Source organism: Seriola dumerili, unplaced genomic scaffold (assembly GCF_002260705.1).
Source record: "Seriola dumerili isolate Sdu_G_001 unplaced genomic scaffold, Sdu_1.0 BDQW01000052.1, whole genome shotgun sequence".
NCBI classification, from domain to species: domain Eukaryota; kingdom Metazoa; phylum Chordata; class Actinopteri; order Carangiformes; family Carangidae; genus Seriola; species Seriola dumerili.
In genome coordinates this window covers 9,204,800-9,218,967 of record NW_019174307.1, presented here as the reverse complement: position 1 = coordinate 9,218,967, position 14,168 = coordinate 9,204,800, and the positions used below count along the sequence as shown (strand labels likewise).

The 14,168-nt window shown below is 40.2% G+C and overlaps 1 protein-coding gene across 2 annotated transcripts in view; it reads left to right on the top strand.

Annotated features, from left to right (window-relative positions):
* The first annotated feature begins 308 nt into the window (after positions 1 to 308).
* The window catches only part of LOC111218275 (transmembrane protein 198-B-like), a 35,793-nt gene continuing 21,933 nt past the window's right edge, over positions 309 to 14,168 (top strand). The window contains exon 1 of one of the 2 annotated variants that reach the window (XM_022740495.1): positions 309 to 766. The gene's annotated coding sequence lies outside the window, so the exon portion shown is untranslated. Of the gene's footprint in view, positions 767 to 5,919; positions 5,963 to 14,168 lie in introns of those variants that run through there. The other variant, XM_022740496.1, reaches the window with a different exon arrangement.

Below are 14,168 nucleotides of genomic sequence, written 5' to 3'. Positions count from 1 at the left end.
TTCCCTCTCATTCCCTTTCCCTCCCCTCTTCCTCCCCTCCTGTCTCCCAGTCTCTTTATCCCCAACAATAACAACATTTGGCCACGAGTCACCAAGCCCATTCGTTCCCATATAATCACATGAATAGCTCCTCTCGTCTCCCCTCCACTACCACCCCACCCCATCCCATCCCATCCCACCCCACCCCGACCCCCTACACTCCCCCCTCCTGTGCTGCGGGAATGGTTTAACCCGTTGAGAGTGAGAGAGAGAGAGAAAGAGAGAGAGAGAGATTAAGAGAGAGACAGGGAGCACAAAGGAAGCGCGTATAGTGGTCGTTTAGGAGGGATATAATTGGGCGCATGATGTAAACATGGAATAAAAACCGCAAGGCTGCATCTCCATTTCCCGTCGCTCTGGTCCATTATCGGCGTTCAATATTACATGAGGTGCTGGCTAACAACAGCTCGTCTGTCTGGACACGGGAGGCGGGCAAGCAAGTGAGAAATAAGCCAAGAGCGGAGGAGAGGAAAGAGGAGTTGGGCATTGTTTCATCTTCGCTTCAAAGGTTTCTGGAGTTGCTCTCTGGCTTTGGACCGAATCCGGTTCACTGAGACACGATGCTGGGTTTTTCAAGCTGACCGAGCCGACAAGTGGAGATTTTCTTGTCTTCTTTCCATCCGCTTTGATTTATTTTGTTGTTGTTGTTTGTTTTTTGTTGTTTCTTTTCTTTTTTTGACTGGACTGTGAAGACCGGAAACACACGCTGATATGTTGCATTTCTGAGGTGAGTGAGTTTTCTTTGTTCACCTCAAATTACAGCGCACAGATTTTTATTGAAACCGAGTCTGACGCGTGCCAACAAATACAAGTGTCACGTTCTGTCCAGTAATCCCCATCCAACAGCAAGAACGAAGAAGCATCCACATTTCCTAATGTTAAAATGGTTCCCAAAAGCCAATTACACTGCCCACAGCCCTACGCCCGTCACTGTAATTGCCTTCGAAAATTAGACACATGGAGGACTACCCCAGCGCTGCTATTGTTTCCCCTCTATTGTTTTCAAACCGGAACATTTGGTGCTCTTAAACAAGACACGAGCTCTTGGAGACCCCTCATCGGTCGCATATCAGTGACAGCCAGATGAATCCTTCATGATGTGTGGGAATTAATTATTGAATAGACTAAACTCTGAATTTGATACCCGTGTACATAATTGGCTTGGACAGCGTGTAAACACTAAGAGCCAAATTGATTGAACGTCACGTGCATCCATATCCCATCCACATCTATCTATCTATCTGACAGAGAAAGAGAAAGCAATTCTTTCTCTCACTGGATTTCTCTCTCCCTCCACCTCCGCTCTTCTTCTGGGAACAGTAATAGCACATTAAACATCTTCATAATTAGTAGTTTGCCAGAGCAAAGAAGAAGTAATTATAGACAGCAAGCCTGCTGAGCTAAGTGTGCAGGCATTTTCCTTTTATTTCCTTTGTTAAGCATGCAAATGTTGTCTTGGTACCACATACTAGTTCTTTTCTGAGAACAGGCAAAGCTTGAACTTGTGTGTTCTCTTTCCCACTTCTACGGTTTAAGATATCATTATTCAGAAGTGAATCAAAACAAAACCGTTAGACATAAAAGCTGTAGTTAGCTGCTGCCACTTCTCCATTTTCTCCATTCTAATAATGTGTTTGTGTGTTTGGTTTTGTGAGACCAGTGTGCACAGATGTCCATGTCGTTCAAGGAAGAGCAACATAAACCATCCACCCAGAAAAAATTGTAGACATTCACATACTGTGCAAGCCTTCTACTACAGGGAAAAGGAAGGAATATAACACTGACATACAACAGCATAAAATGAAGAGCATGATTATACAGTTATCAGCTCCGAATCGTCTTTAAAATGACAGATTACAAGGAACATTTTGGCTTTCTGCAAGCATGAAAAATGACCAGGTGCAGTCTATTAGAGGAAATAAAATTACATCCCTGACCGGAGATCTCTTGAGATATAATGACAGATTTGAAGGTTGCACTGTATTTGAATAGCGGATGCTGGGGAAAGGATGCCATGGGAAGAAGCATGAATAAGACGGAGTGTGTACGAGTGTGAAGAAACCATTGTGCTGCTAGTTACTGAGTGCTGTTGTTCAGCTGATGCATTGGAGGGTGCTCTGGTGTCAACCCACGGGGGTTTCTTACTTGGTAGTGTTATTAAATCTTTTAATAAGACTTGCCGCCAGTCTGTGAATCATTTCCTGAGCTGAACTGTGAATCTGTGGCCTTACCACAGACGATACAGAGTATGTTTAAGGAAATTAATAGTTCAATAACGCTACAATGGAAATGTTAAGTAAATAGCAGAGCTCTCAGTTGTGTTTTCACCCAGCTAAAACACGGCTAAGCATGCTTGTTGTTTCACGACAACACACAGTTTTCACCTGACAGTGCACAGTGACAGGAGTTATTGAGCAAAATGAAAGTGTTTCACATTTACTTTCATCTCCAATAATGTCCAAAAGATAGATAAGATGGATGAGGAGATGGATGAGGGACAGTCAGAGGGACAGGGAGGTGATAGAAATGTGCAACGTGCAATGGGACTCAATCCCATGGCTTTTGAAAAGTCCATTAAAAACTCGAAAGAGACCCCCAAATGGTGTTTTGCCTGGCATTGCCTTTGTCTGGCTAGAGATCAAAAAATTCTGTCTCCTCGTGGCATTTTCATTCTCTGTGAAGCTGGCAGAGGTGAGAAAAAGCGCTTCCTCGGATTTTGCACAGGCCTAGAAGAATATCTTTGTTTTTAGACTTTGTCTCTTCAGAAATATCATCCCGATGCCTTTGAATACTTGAAAGAAAACAGCCCAGTCAAGACAAACAAACATAAATATTGGAGAGTATGGATAGGGCAGCTTTCAACTACACAAATATTGTTTCAAATTGTAATATTGGCCTCATCATCCAATATTTTACAATATAAAATGCTTTAATAGATCTCAGTATTGAGGGAAGGAATGGGTACCATAGAGAATATCATTCACTCAGACGATACAATTCATGGATTGCCTGTGTTGCAATGCTCTCACTGCGCAATGCTTTGATGATGAGTTATATAAGTGCAGTGAACATAAGCCAAAAAGACTCAGTCTCAAGACGGGGTACAAAACGTCTACAGTGGCTTCTCTGTCTGACAGAACTAGTCTGCAACAGGCCTGAGTGTTTTTGTTATATATTTAAGAGACAGACGGATGATGGGTTAAAGAGGGCAGACAAGGAGACGGTGAGGGAGGACAGTGAGTGGAAATGGAAGTTATTAGAGAAATAAATATAGAGAGTGAAGCGAAAAGGGAGAAGTTAGGAGGAAGAGAGGGTTTGCGTTATGACTAATGAAAAGTGGGGACTGAGATGAATACAAACAAAAAAAATCCCAAGAGAACCCCACTTCCATAAAATTAGGAGAATGGACTTCAAGCAGGATGATTAGAGTGGAGAAAGAGATGGAGAACAAAGAAAGAGAGGAGTCAAAAGAGGGAGGAGGGTGAGAGGAAGGATGAGTGTAAGGGAAGAGGAAAGGGTAAAGTCGATCCTAATCCCATTAATACACACCAGTGCTGTCCTTCCCACTGGCATGTTCACATGCGTGTGTGTGTGCGCACACACACATAGACACAGACACCACAACACAACATACATTTTGGTGTCAAATACTAATTACATCTCACTCTATAAGTCTCTCTCTCTCTCTCCTCTCACACCCAACACACAAACACACACACACACACACACACACACACACACACACACACACACACACACACACACACACACACACAGTTTCAATGTACTGGTCAGATATAGTGCTGTTTGTTATTCAGCTCAACAGTATGCTGCATGGACGTCCTCTTTAATGATTTGGCAACTCTATACACTAAATGTACAGACGTCAGTCCTCCATCAGCATAATGAGGACAGTGTCAGGTTGAGAGCCACTAGTTTCAGCCAGATCCGACTCACAGCATATAAGAGCCCTCTGGTGTTGTGGCATTTTGTGTGTGTGTGTGTGTGTGTGTATGCTTGGCTGTCATGGTGGTTTTAGCTGAAAGGGTCTATCTATACAATCTTGGAAAACACGTCTGCTGTATCTATAAATAACATTTATGTCGTACATGCGAACAATATCTGAGAAATGTGTGGTAGGTGTGTGTGCAGAGGCATTTGGTATGTGTTGTTTATAAGGTATGTGTGAACTTTATGTGTTGACTGTGTTGTGCTGTCTCTCACAAGCAAAGACTGTTCTGTGGAATAGGGAATTCTGGTTCATCTTGAGTAGAATTGTGGACAATATTTAACTTAAAATGTGGCCAAGGAATCAGTGAGGTCAGTGGGCATTCCTCATGCACAATGTATTGCAGTGCTGTATGTATGTGAATGTGTGTGCTAACATGGTAAATATCAACTAACACAGCAATCAGGAAGAGTAAATGGAAAGCAAAGCTACAATTGAATTCAGTAATTCAGGACGGGTCTACAGAGAGACAGAGCTGAGAGCAGCTAATAGGAAAAGTAAAACATTGAAGGCAAGGCACAGTGTGTATACTGTGTGTGTGTGTGTGTGTGTTTGTGTGTGTGTGTGTTACTCGACTCTACAGTATGAACCACAGCCTCCAGTCGTGTGTTCTCATCATCACAGACAAAAAGGTACTGTGTGTTTGCCCCTGGTGGAAAAGGAACCAAGTGTATTTGCTCAGTTCCGGTACTCAAGAACAATTTTGCGGTTCGTGCACTTACATCATACATCACATACAGTAAAAGTTACTTTATACTTATACTCCATTACATTTCATAGGCAAATATTGTACTGTTTGTTCCAATATATATATTTAGTTACTTAGTAGATCATGATTCTACAAACCTATAATGAGCATATAAAGGCTAGTGGAGTTTTATACAGTTAATTAAACTACATGTCAGTGTATCAACCTTTTTTTTAAAATTAGCTCCACCTGGACCACATACAGCATTAAAATGGTGTTTACATATTAATGCATAATCACAGTGGCCATTTCTAGTACTAGAGCACTTTTTGTACAATACATTTAGTGGCTAAAACTTGGATTTTACATTTATTTATTTGTGTATTTGTACATTCTGGAATTGCTGCATTTACTTATGGAAAAGATCTTAATACTTTGACGACTGGTAATCTCTAAGCATACAAGGCAGTCCCATCCTCAGAAGAAAAATGGAGAAGAAAAAAATCTGTATTATTTTTTTTCACTGCTCACTGAAAGTGGGAAAAAAAACATAATGAAGGAGCATAAGAATAATTATGTAGGAAGTGGAGACATAATGGTTTTTACAAAAGATGGAAAATTAGTCTCTGCTAATAGAAACAACATTGATCTCAGTTACCTGTGCAATGCCTGTGGTTTCATGCATTTGGAGTGTTTGTCTTAATGTGACACTGTTCACTTCTGAACAGCCACTATATCAGCTCATGGGGACATTTGAAAAGAGACAAATGGATCCATGTGGGACTGGAGACAAATTTAACACTGTGGCTTAAAGTAGGTCTAGTGTTCGGCAGGAGAGGAGGAGAGAGAAAGAGCAAAGTGGTTGAAAGCAGCAGCGAGACAAATGATGCTGGAAAGAGAGACGATGAAAGACAGAGAATGAGCCGTAATCTGATGAAAGCCTCTTTACTCCCCTGTCACCTCACCTTCAGGTCACAAGCAATGACCAAGGCTTAGAGGGGGATCAATGCTGAGGCCACCAGCATACGCACACACATGCACACACACATACACGCTCTTCAGATCACTTCATGTTACGTGCTCTGAGGCGGCCCATGGTACACATGCAACACCTCAAGCTACGCCGGGGATCAGTGCATGGCAAAGCAGTCTTTACTCGCCCTTACTGAGTTGTGGTACTTAATAAGCAGACAAAAAGGATGGATTGATGCACAAAAAAGGAATGGGTAAGAGCACAAATGGCTAGAGTTAGGACATTACTTTGCTTTTGTTTTCGTATGTGTGTGTGGGTGGGTGGGTGGGTGGGTGCGTGAGGGGTCTGTAGGTCACTCAGACATCTCAATAGACTTGTAGCTCAATGGGAGAAAGCGAGAGTGTGAGGAGAAAGTTTCTCAGCTCCCATACAAATCACCCATCCTGCATTTAAACCCAATGACCCGGACAGCCAAACAGCCCAGGCCAAGGCTTTTTCACTGTGAGTGTCCTCTGGTCAAGTCTTATTTTACAGATACAAAAAAAAAACAAAAAAGGCAAATTAAATGCATGTGTGCATGAAGGAGGAGGCTGAGAACCAAAGGATTGAAAAGCCTTTAAACAGTTTAAATTGTGACCAACCTTGTTTTTCTTAAAAGCTTCTACTTTTAGCACAGATAGCACAGATTGAGTGCAGGTTGGAGCTGAAATGGCCTTGAATTGCATGTTCACTTGCTAACTGGTTGTGGAAAATTGTGATATTAACATTTCTTCTTCCATCTATCTATCTACGTGCGTGGTTTATTTATCAAAGGAACTGTATTTTGTTAAGAATTTGCTGTTACATTGCCTTTAGCAATGTAAGTGTGTCTTCATTCCCTTAGGATTCATATTTCTATGCTTTTGAAACACTGGAATTTGTATTTTTTATTTTTTTTTTTTACAAATCAAGTACCACAAATGGATCAAGATGTGATCAAGCCATGAATAAAATTCAGCAAGAAGAACTTATAGACAGACTTACAGGCAATTAAGACTTCTTGAACTTGTAAAGCAAAATTAAGACGAGGATGCTGAGTGATTGATGAGTAATTTGAGACTGTGTCAACATCTAATATCTGTACAAATGACCATTAACTTTTCAGTTACACTGTTGACCTGCAATACTTGTATTTGCGGCACAAGTAGTGCTTATTAAATTGCTACAGAACGATCAGCTAAGCAGCCCAATTAATCAAAGATGCAACAATGGAGGCATTTCCAATTGAACAAGGCTATCTGTGCCTTTCTAGTTACTATGCCAACTGTGTGAGCAGGGAGCTATATTCAGCGTAACTGCAGTGTGGCCTGTTAAGAAATATACCTACAACAAATGATTATCTTCATTGTCAATGAATTTGTCAATGAATGAATTTGTCATTTAGTCCATAAAATGTCAGAAAATAATGCCTAATCACACGTCCTCAAAGCCCAAGCACTTGAAATTGCTGTTTGACCAACAAACAAACAATTCAAAACACCCAAATATACAAACGCAGTAAATCAAAAAGATACTCACTCGAACAAATACTCACATTTGAGAAGATGGAAGCACTGAGTGTTTGGAATTTTTCCTTCATAAACAACTTGAATGATTAACTTCCTCATTTTATCCCTTTTTAAAGTTACTATAGACATACAGCAAACAACAACAATACTACAGAACTCTTCCAAGCTTTGTGTAAACAACACACGTTAACCACTGTAGGAAATAGTTGCACGTGATACAAATGCTGTATATTTAATGCATCGTTGTCATATAGTATCATGATATTAAAGAGCATCCACCTGCGTATAACAAAGGCAGCCAGTGCACTACTCTTTTAATAAAACGCCACACTTAAAGCTATAGTGTCTCATCTCTGCCAAGCTCATTATCAAAATAAAAACGCATATACAATGGTAGTGTTGAGATGATTTTGTGTTGAAACTTGGTATGTGAAATGGTATGTGGAATAGCAATAATTGTACTGTTAACTAAAGGACCAGTGTGCAGGATTTAGTGACACTTGGGGTGAGGTGCAGATTGCAACTAACTCGATACCCTTCCCCTCACCCCTCCCTTCCCAAGCGTGTGGGAGGGCTACTGTAGAAACATGGCGGTGCAGCATGGCGGGCTCCATGATGGATGAGGATTCACTCTCTATGTAGATATGAAAGGCTCATTTTAAACAACAAACACGAGTCTTATTTTCAGGTGATTATACACCAAAATGTTATATTCCATTTGAGTGAATAGACCATCCTACATCCTGTGCACTGGTATAGTTTGTAGAATCTGCATTAGAAAAGATGCTAGATTGGAGTGTTTTGCTATATTTCTTGGTTACATTTGTGTCAAATACTAATTACATTCTCACTCTATAAGTCTCTCTCTCTCTCTCACACACACACACACACACACACACACACACACACACACACACACACACACACACACAGTAGTAGTCTCCCTGGTGACAGATGGGCTAGATGGAAACACAGTCATCCTGTTAGTAACCATGACATCAGCAACACTGTTACTCACTGTCACATGCACATGAATGCTCTCCCTCTCTCATTCTCTAAACTGGAAACAGAACAGAAGAGTAAAGGTCCTGACAGATAGTAACCATGACATGACCATCTCTGTCTCTCTGTTCAAAATCAAGATCCTAAATCGTATTGGGATATGAGTCTGGCAGAGGAATAGGCCTGTGAATGGTCAGACAGAAAGACAAGATAAAAAGCCAAACAGACAGCGAGTAAGTCTGATATGTATCTGTGCAAATACACAAAGGGGCAAGCCGGACAATACAAAGACAGTCTGTGACATGGAGAGTCGAATAATGGTTCCAGTCTATGGATTACACATCAGCTAAACAGAAACACTGACTCTCTGCATCTCTGTCTCCTACTAATATATTTGATAAATAATTATTCTTGTTTAAGCAGTGTTACATTCATTAGCAATGTTCTGTGCTGATGAATAAAGTAGTTCTAAGTTCCTGAAGCTTCTGGAGGCTTGGCAAAGGTTTACCCTCAACACTTGCATCCCAGTGTTCACGTGCAGTTTCATCATTGTAATCTGTGTTTACATTATAGTTTTCATAGTGTGCACAATCTTATAATAATACCATTCTGCAGATGCATGAAATATAGTAAACTGTCCTCCACACAGACCAAGTCTAGGAGTCCACAGCCGTGCTATGAGGCCATAGGCACAGTAGCTAAATGCTAATGTTGGCATTGTAACATACTCCTAATTGTAACACTAGCATGTTGTTTACTAGGATATACAATGTTTACCATGTTTATCATCTGGTGTTTTAGCTACCACTGAGTCCCACTGAAGATGATAATAATATTATACTTGCAGGTATTTGATAATTGTGCTAGATGAAAAGTTAGGTGATCAAAGTTACAGTTCATCACCATCACTCCTGTGCTGACATATTCCAGTCTCGACCAAAGCGATGGAATGTAATGGGAAAGATATTTTACAGTTAGAAACTTCAAACATATCCGTGGCATTTTTGTACTTCAGTTCCGCGTCATTTATCGATTGACACAGCAGCATGTCTGCAGTGAGTTAATATCAGCGGATGTATCAGCCTGCCAAATGGATTGGTCAAGCTCTATACTCTACCTGGTGATCCTCTCTGTAGTATCTTGTTAACTTCACCAGGGGAACAAGCGTGATATCTCACTAACAGCTTTAGTAGCATTAGCAAGGTTTACCTCTAAAACATTTCACCTTTGACTAACCAGACTAAATCTCCATCCTGCTTTAGCCTACTGAACTATAACCAACTGAACTCCTTCCCCTGTATTGTATCCTCACACAAATAGTCTGACAACTAACCACAGACAGTTGTGGTTTCATCCAAGTGTTAAGATTTCTTAAGATTTCCAAGATTTATGATTTCGGGGATGCATTGCTTCCACCACTGAATACTAATTAAAACATTCAATGGCATCATCTCTTTGCAGAAACAAGTTGTTCCCATAGCTCTGGACAATCCACAGTACACACTGCCCAGAGTTTTCTTCTGGAGACTATTTCTTAAGTAGAAAGTGGCTCTAGTGAGGTCTGTTTATTACTGGGAGTGATCAAACCAATGTTTCTGGAAAGACATGCTGTTTTTGAAAATTCACAGAGTTGAGGCAGAAAACTCAGAGACCAATATCAAGCCCTGGACAAAGAAACGATCGAGGATGACACTGTTCCTTGAACACTGAAAAGGCAGGAAACCGACCTGAAGTTGCCAGAAAGAAAAGTCTATGCTTTCTTTTGATTTGTGTAAAGTCAGACCCACTATATCTGACTTAAACTTTGTTGTTCCCTGTAGACGCACTTTTGAAAAGAGGATGAGGTTCACCGCCGTATTGTCCTAGCCTGGAGATTCTAATTATGATATAAAAAATTTGTGTGTGTGTGTGTGTGTGTGTGTGTGAGTCTTCCTGTTTTTCTCTCTGTGAATGCATCTAACATCTTGCTCTCTCTCTTTTTTCTTTCTGTCTCCCCCTTTCTCTGTCTGTCCCCACCCTGGAGAGCAGTGTGTCCTCGTTCTGGTGATGCTCTGTCGCCACCACTCAGTGTGGGGTCTCTGAAATATTCATGCTGACACACATATACACACACCTAAAGACACACAGAGACACAAACACTTTCAAACCCTTCTTCTTTTTTTCCCCCCTTTCAGTTTGCCCACACCAATAGAATATTAGAAAATATAATTTATCTCGCTGCAGGATAGGGGAGAAAACACTTCACACACTCATGTCACTGGGTGTCACTGTAAAGGCAGAGACAGCCTCACCATTCCTGTGAATTTCCACCGAATGCAATTTGATATTTACTATATTTTTCAGTTTGTATTTGAAATAATCATGTTGATCTAAAGTGCAAATACAAAATCAAGCATTTATGAATGGCAGTCTTTCAGGCAGAGCAACATTTTTCATGTCAACAATTTTTTTTAATTGTAAGGACAGTTTCTTTTGTAGCAAATATATATTGTTTATACATCAGAGATCTAAAGATCATGGATCTGTAAAAGTCAGCATGCTCATAGAGGTGAAGGTGAAGTCACACTGCGCTGTGAATGGCAAGTACAGTTTTGAGGGCACAGAGACAAGCTGGCATACAGCAGAACAAATCATAAAAACCTTATTACAGTGCCAGCAGTCCTCAGATTTGATCTGTCACCTCAGACTCCCTACCTATTCGAAGGAGAGAGGAACAGACGTGAAACTCCAACAGAGAGCACATCAACACACTGAATGGTTATTACGCTGCCAGCGGTTTTGATATGTAACCTAACATTATTGGCCTGTTCGGCTGACAGAGACATGCAAACAAGAATAGGGCTGAGCAAATCATCACGTGAACCGTGATCTCTGTCAGAAGTACTGCGGTGTGATATAGTGCTCTGCTACTTGTCAGCAAGGGAGGAAAAGCGCGTCTGTGAAACACCATTTAGATGTTGTTTTCATTGCAGAGTTTACATACTAAAGCTCTCAAGTGGAGCTAACTGAAAATGAAATCTTTCAGATCACTCAATGCCTGGGGAAAAAATATGATTATTTTGATGTTCCTGCATTATCTTACTTAAACTCAGACAAAAACAGTTGAATTGGATAGACGTGTCATCGCATGTGCCAACTTTAATGCACGTCTTATGAAAGTGCAAGCACTTTGTACTGTAATAATTAGATCCACAGTTCTGTTTCTATGGTTACATAGTGCCGCAGTGAAGCAAATAATGTTTTTGCAAGGAACACTGACCTTTAGGTGCACTATTGCTGTTTGTCACACAGAGAAATCAACAATAACACAGGGCTGTTCTCCTGCATTAATGTTAATTTATGGTGTGATGTCTTCCACCATGTGTTTTTGAGGCTGAGTACATACTGTATAAACTCATGGTGAAGTTGGCTGCTTCTGAGTGAGTGGTCAGCATCAATCACACATGCAAAACTCAGCACACATCACTTGTGAGATTAAGTCTCACTTTAAGAAGAAGCTGTAGATTTTTTCAAAAATGAAGTGAATGCATATTATTGCTTATTATTATTTCCTTATGGCTTTAACATTTTTACAAACCTTAACCCCACTGTAGGTTACTATAGACATGTTGTTTTGATTGGTTGAAACTCACATAACCGGTCTCTCAGGATACATGTAACAATTTAAACGTTTTTTCTTTATCTCACCATCACACACCGCTTGAAAACACGTTAGCCACTCCGTGTGGCTGTATTCACCTGAATGCTAACTTTGGCATGCTAACATTCTCACAATGACAATGCTAACATGTTGATGTTTATCCTGATAATCTGATAATATTTGCCATGTTCATCATCGTTTATCATCAACAGTGTAGCATGTTAGCATACAAACATTTGCTAACAGCCAATAAACACAGAGTACTGCTGAGGCCGATGGGAATATTATTAGCATTAGTATCTGACAAATTAATAAAAACTCTGACCTGATGATGGTGCTAGATGAAAAGTCGGTAAATCACTTCTGGGGACCGTGAATGTCTGTACAAAGTTTCTTGGCAATCCAGTCAACAGTTGTTGTATTTAATGCGTCATAACTTCGCGACCGTTTGAGATAGAGACATGCCGTTTTTTCACGTTAAACTAGAGAATTGGCGCTTTCAAACAAGCCCCTTTCGCGTGAGTCACTTACTTCGGCCGATACACTAACATTAAAAGTTATAAATGATTTGGAGTCATCTTATCCTTTGCCTGGAGCATTGCTGCTTTCTCTCTGTGTGTTTATGGACCGATTCGGATCCGCATTCTTTGTTAGCGACATCTACAGTGGCTTGGATATTCCTATTGGCTCTAATGGGCGCCCCCACAGCCAATCAGAGTGTTTGATTCAGAGGCTTGGCTTGGCTTGGCTGCCAGTTGCTTGTACACTCAAACTAAATGGCAGTACTGCTGTTTTCTTCTGAGCTCAAAGTGAGGAGAAGTTGGTCTAAGTTTATTTTAGTGACTGAAAACAGACAGAAGGATGTGACCAGTAAGATATATTGTCAGAGCAGATTTTTCAAGGGTCAGAAAAGAAACACCCATGAATACTGCTCAAAAGGATGGACATAACTCATGAACAGATAAAGACAGAAACTTTAAATCACCTCTAGCACAACCCAAACAAAGTTGTGCAACTTTCTGTGTTTAAGTTTTCTTTTGTTATTATGATTAGCAGTGCTTTTATCCATAAAATAAGGAAAAATTCAAGGTCCATTTTTTGTTTTTTCTTATTTTATGGACTACTATCCCCTATTATACTATACAGAAGTTTTTATTGCAACAAATATTAGCTGAGGTTGTGTTGATTCTGAATCTGTGTTGCACTTGGTGAAACTTTTAAAAATTACAATTTTATAAGGCAAAACGGTATGAGAAAAAGGAAAAGTCTTAATATAGGCCTCGGACTCATGCCACTAGCATAGCTGAAAATTTTCAAGGATGGAACTATTTAATGCCATAATACACTCTTCTTATTGTAGATCTAACATTTGCTTCAGCTGCCTAATATGTTGGTGAATTATAAAGAGGAACTAGCTGAATAGGGTCAGAGGTCAGGACCATCTGCTGCCAGAGACCTCAAAGAAACCACCACGGATTGGCTCTTATTATGCACATTCCCATGGAGACGAGCCCCCTGTTCCATTTGCAGGGTCCTTGTACCGCTGCTGGTTGTTATAGCAACAGACAGAACGTGACATTGTTGCATAATTTGCTGTTTTTTCCTCTTTCTTGTTCTGACCTTGTGGGCTATTTTCTAATCATGTCATCTCTCTTTGGTTGTAGTAGTTAGCAGAGATAGTGTCAGGTCACCACAGAATGTGAATTGAAAAAATATTCACTCGTTGCATGCAGCAACATGCAGCTTGAAAAATCATGCGATGTGAAGTGAGGATGACTGCAGTTCATACCTCCCATGAAAATGAACATTGGTGCGGTGCTTCTGACATCAGCATTTGACATGGTACTCAAGCAGTGGCATAGTTTACCCTGTTTGTTGTGACTTTCTCAATGAGTTACTTTTTTTCTTTCTTTTTAAGTGGAAAATCCCCAAACTTTAATATTTCATGTATGTAACACAAATGCTGCGTTTTATTGAATTACTTGTTTCCCTCACTGGAACCACACTAATTCTGCAACATTGTCTCCCTGAAGTCAACAATTAAAAGTGTTGCATCTAGCTTGCTTGTTGTAGCATTGTGTAGCTAAGCAACCTGCAACTTTGTCCAACAATTTATGGGATTTTACTTTTCAAAGAGCTTCATTTTTGTTTCCGCCTATAATATTGGATGCAAGGGAAATACAAAAGTAGAAGAAGAAATAAAACAACAGAAATCACAGTAAAATTATCATCCTCCACCTTAATTTTTCCACACCTGATAAAGACTGTAC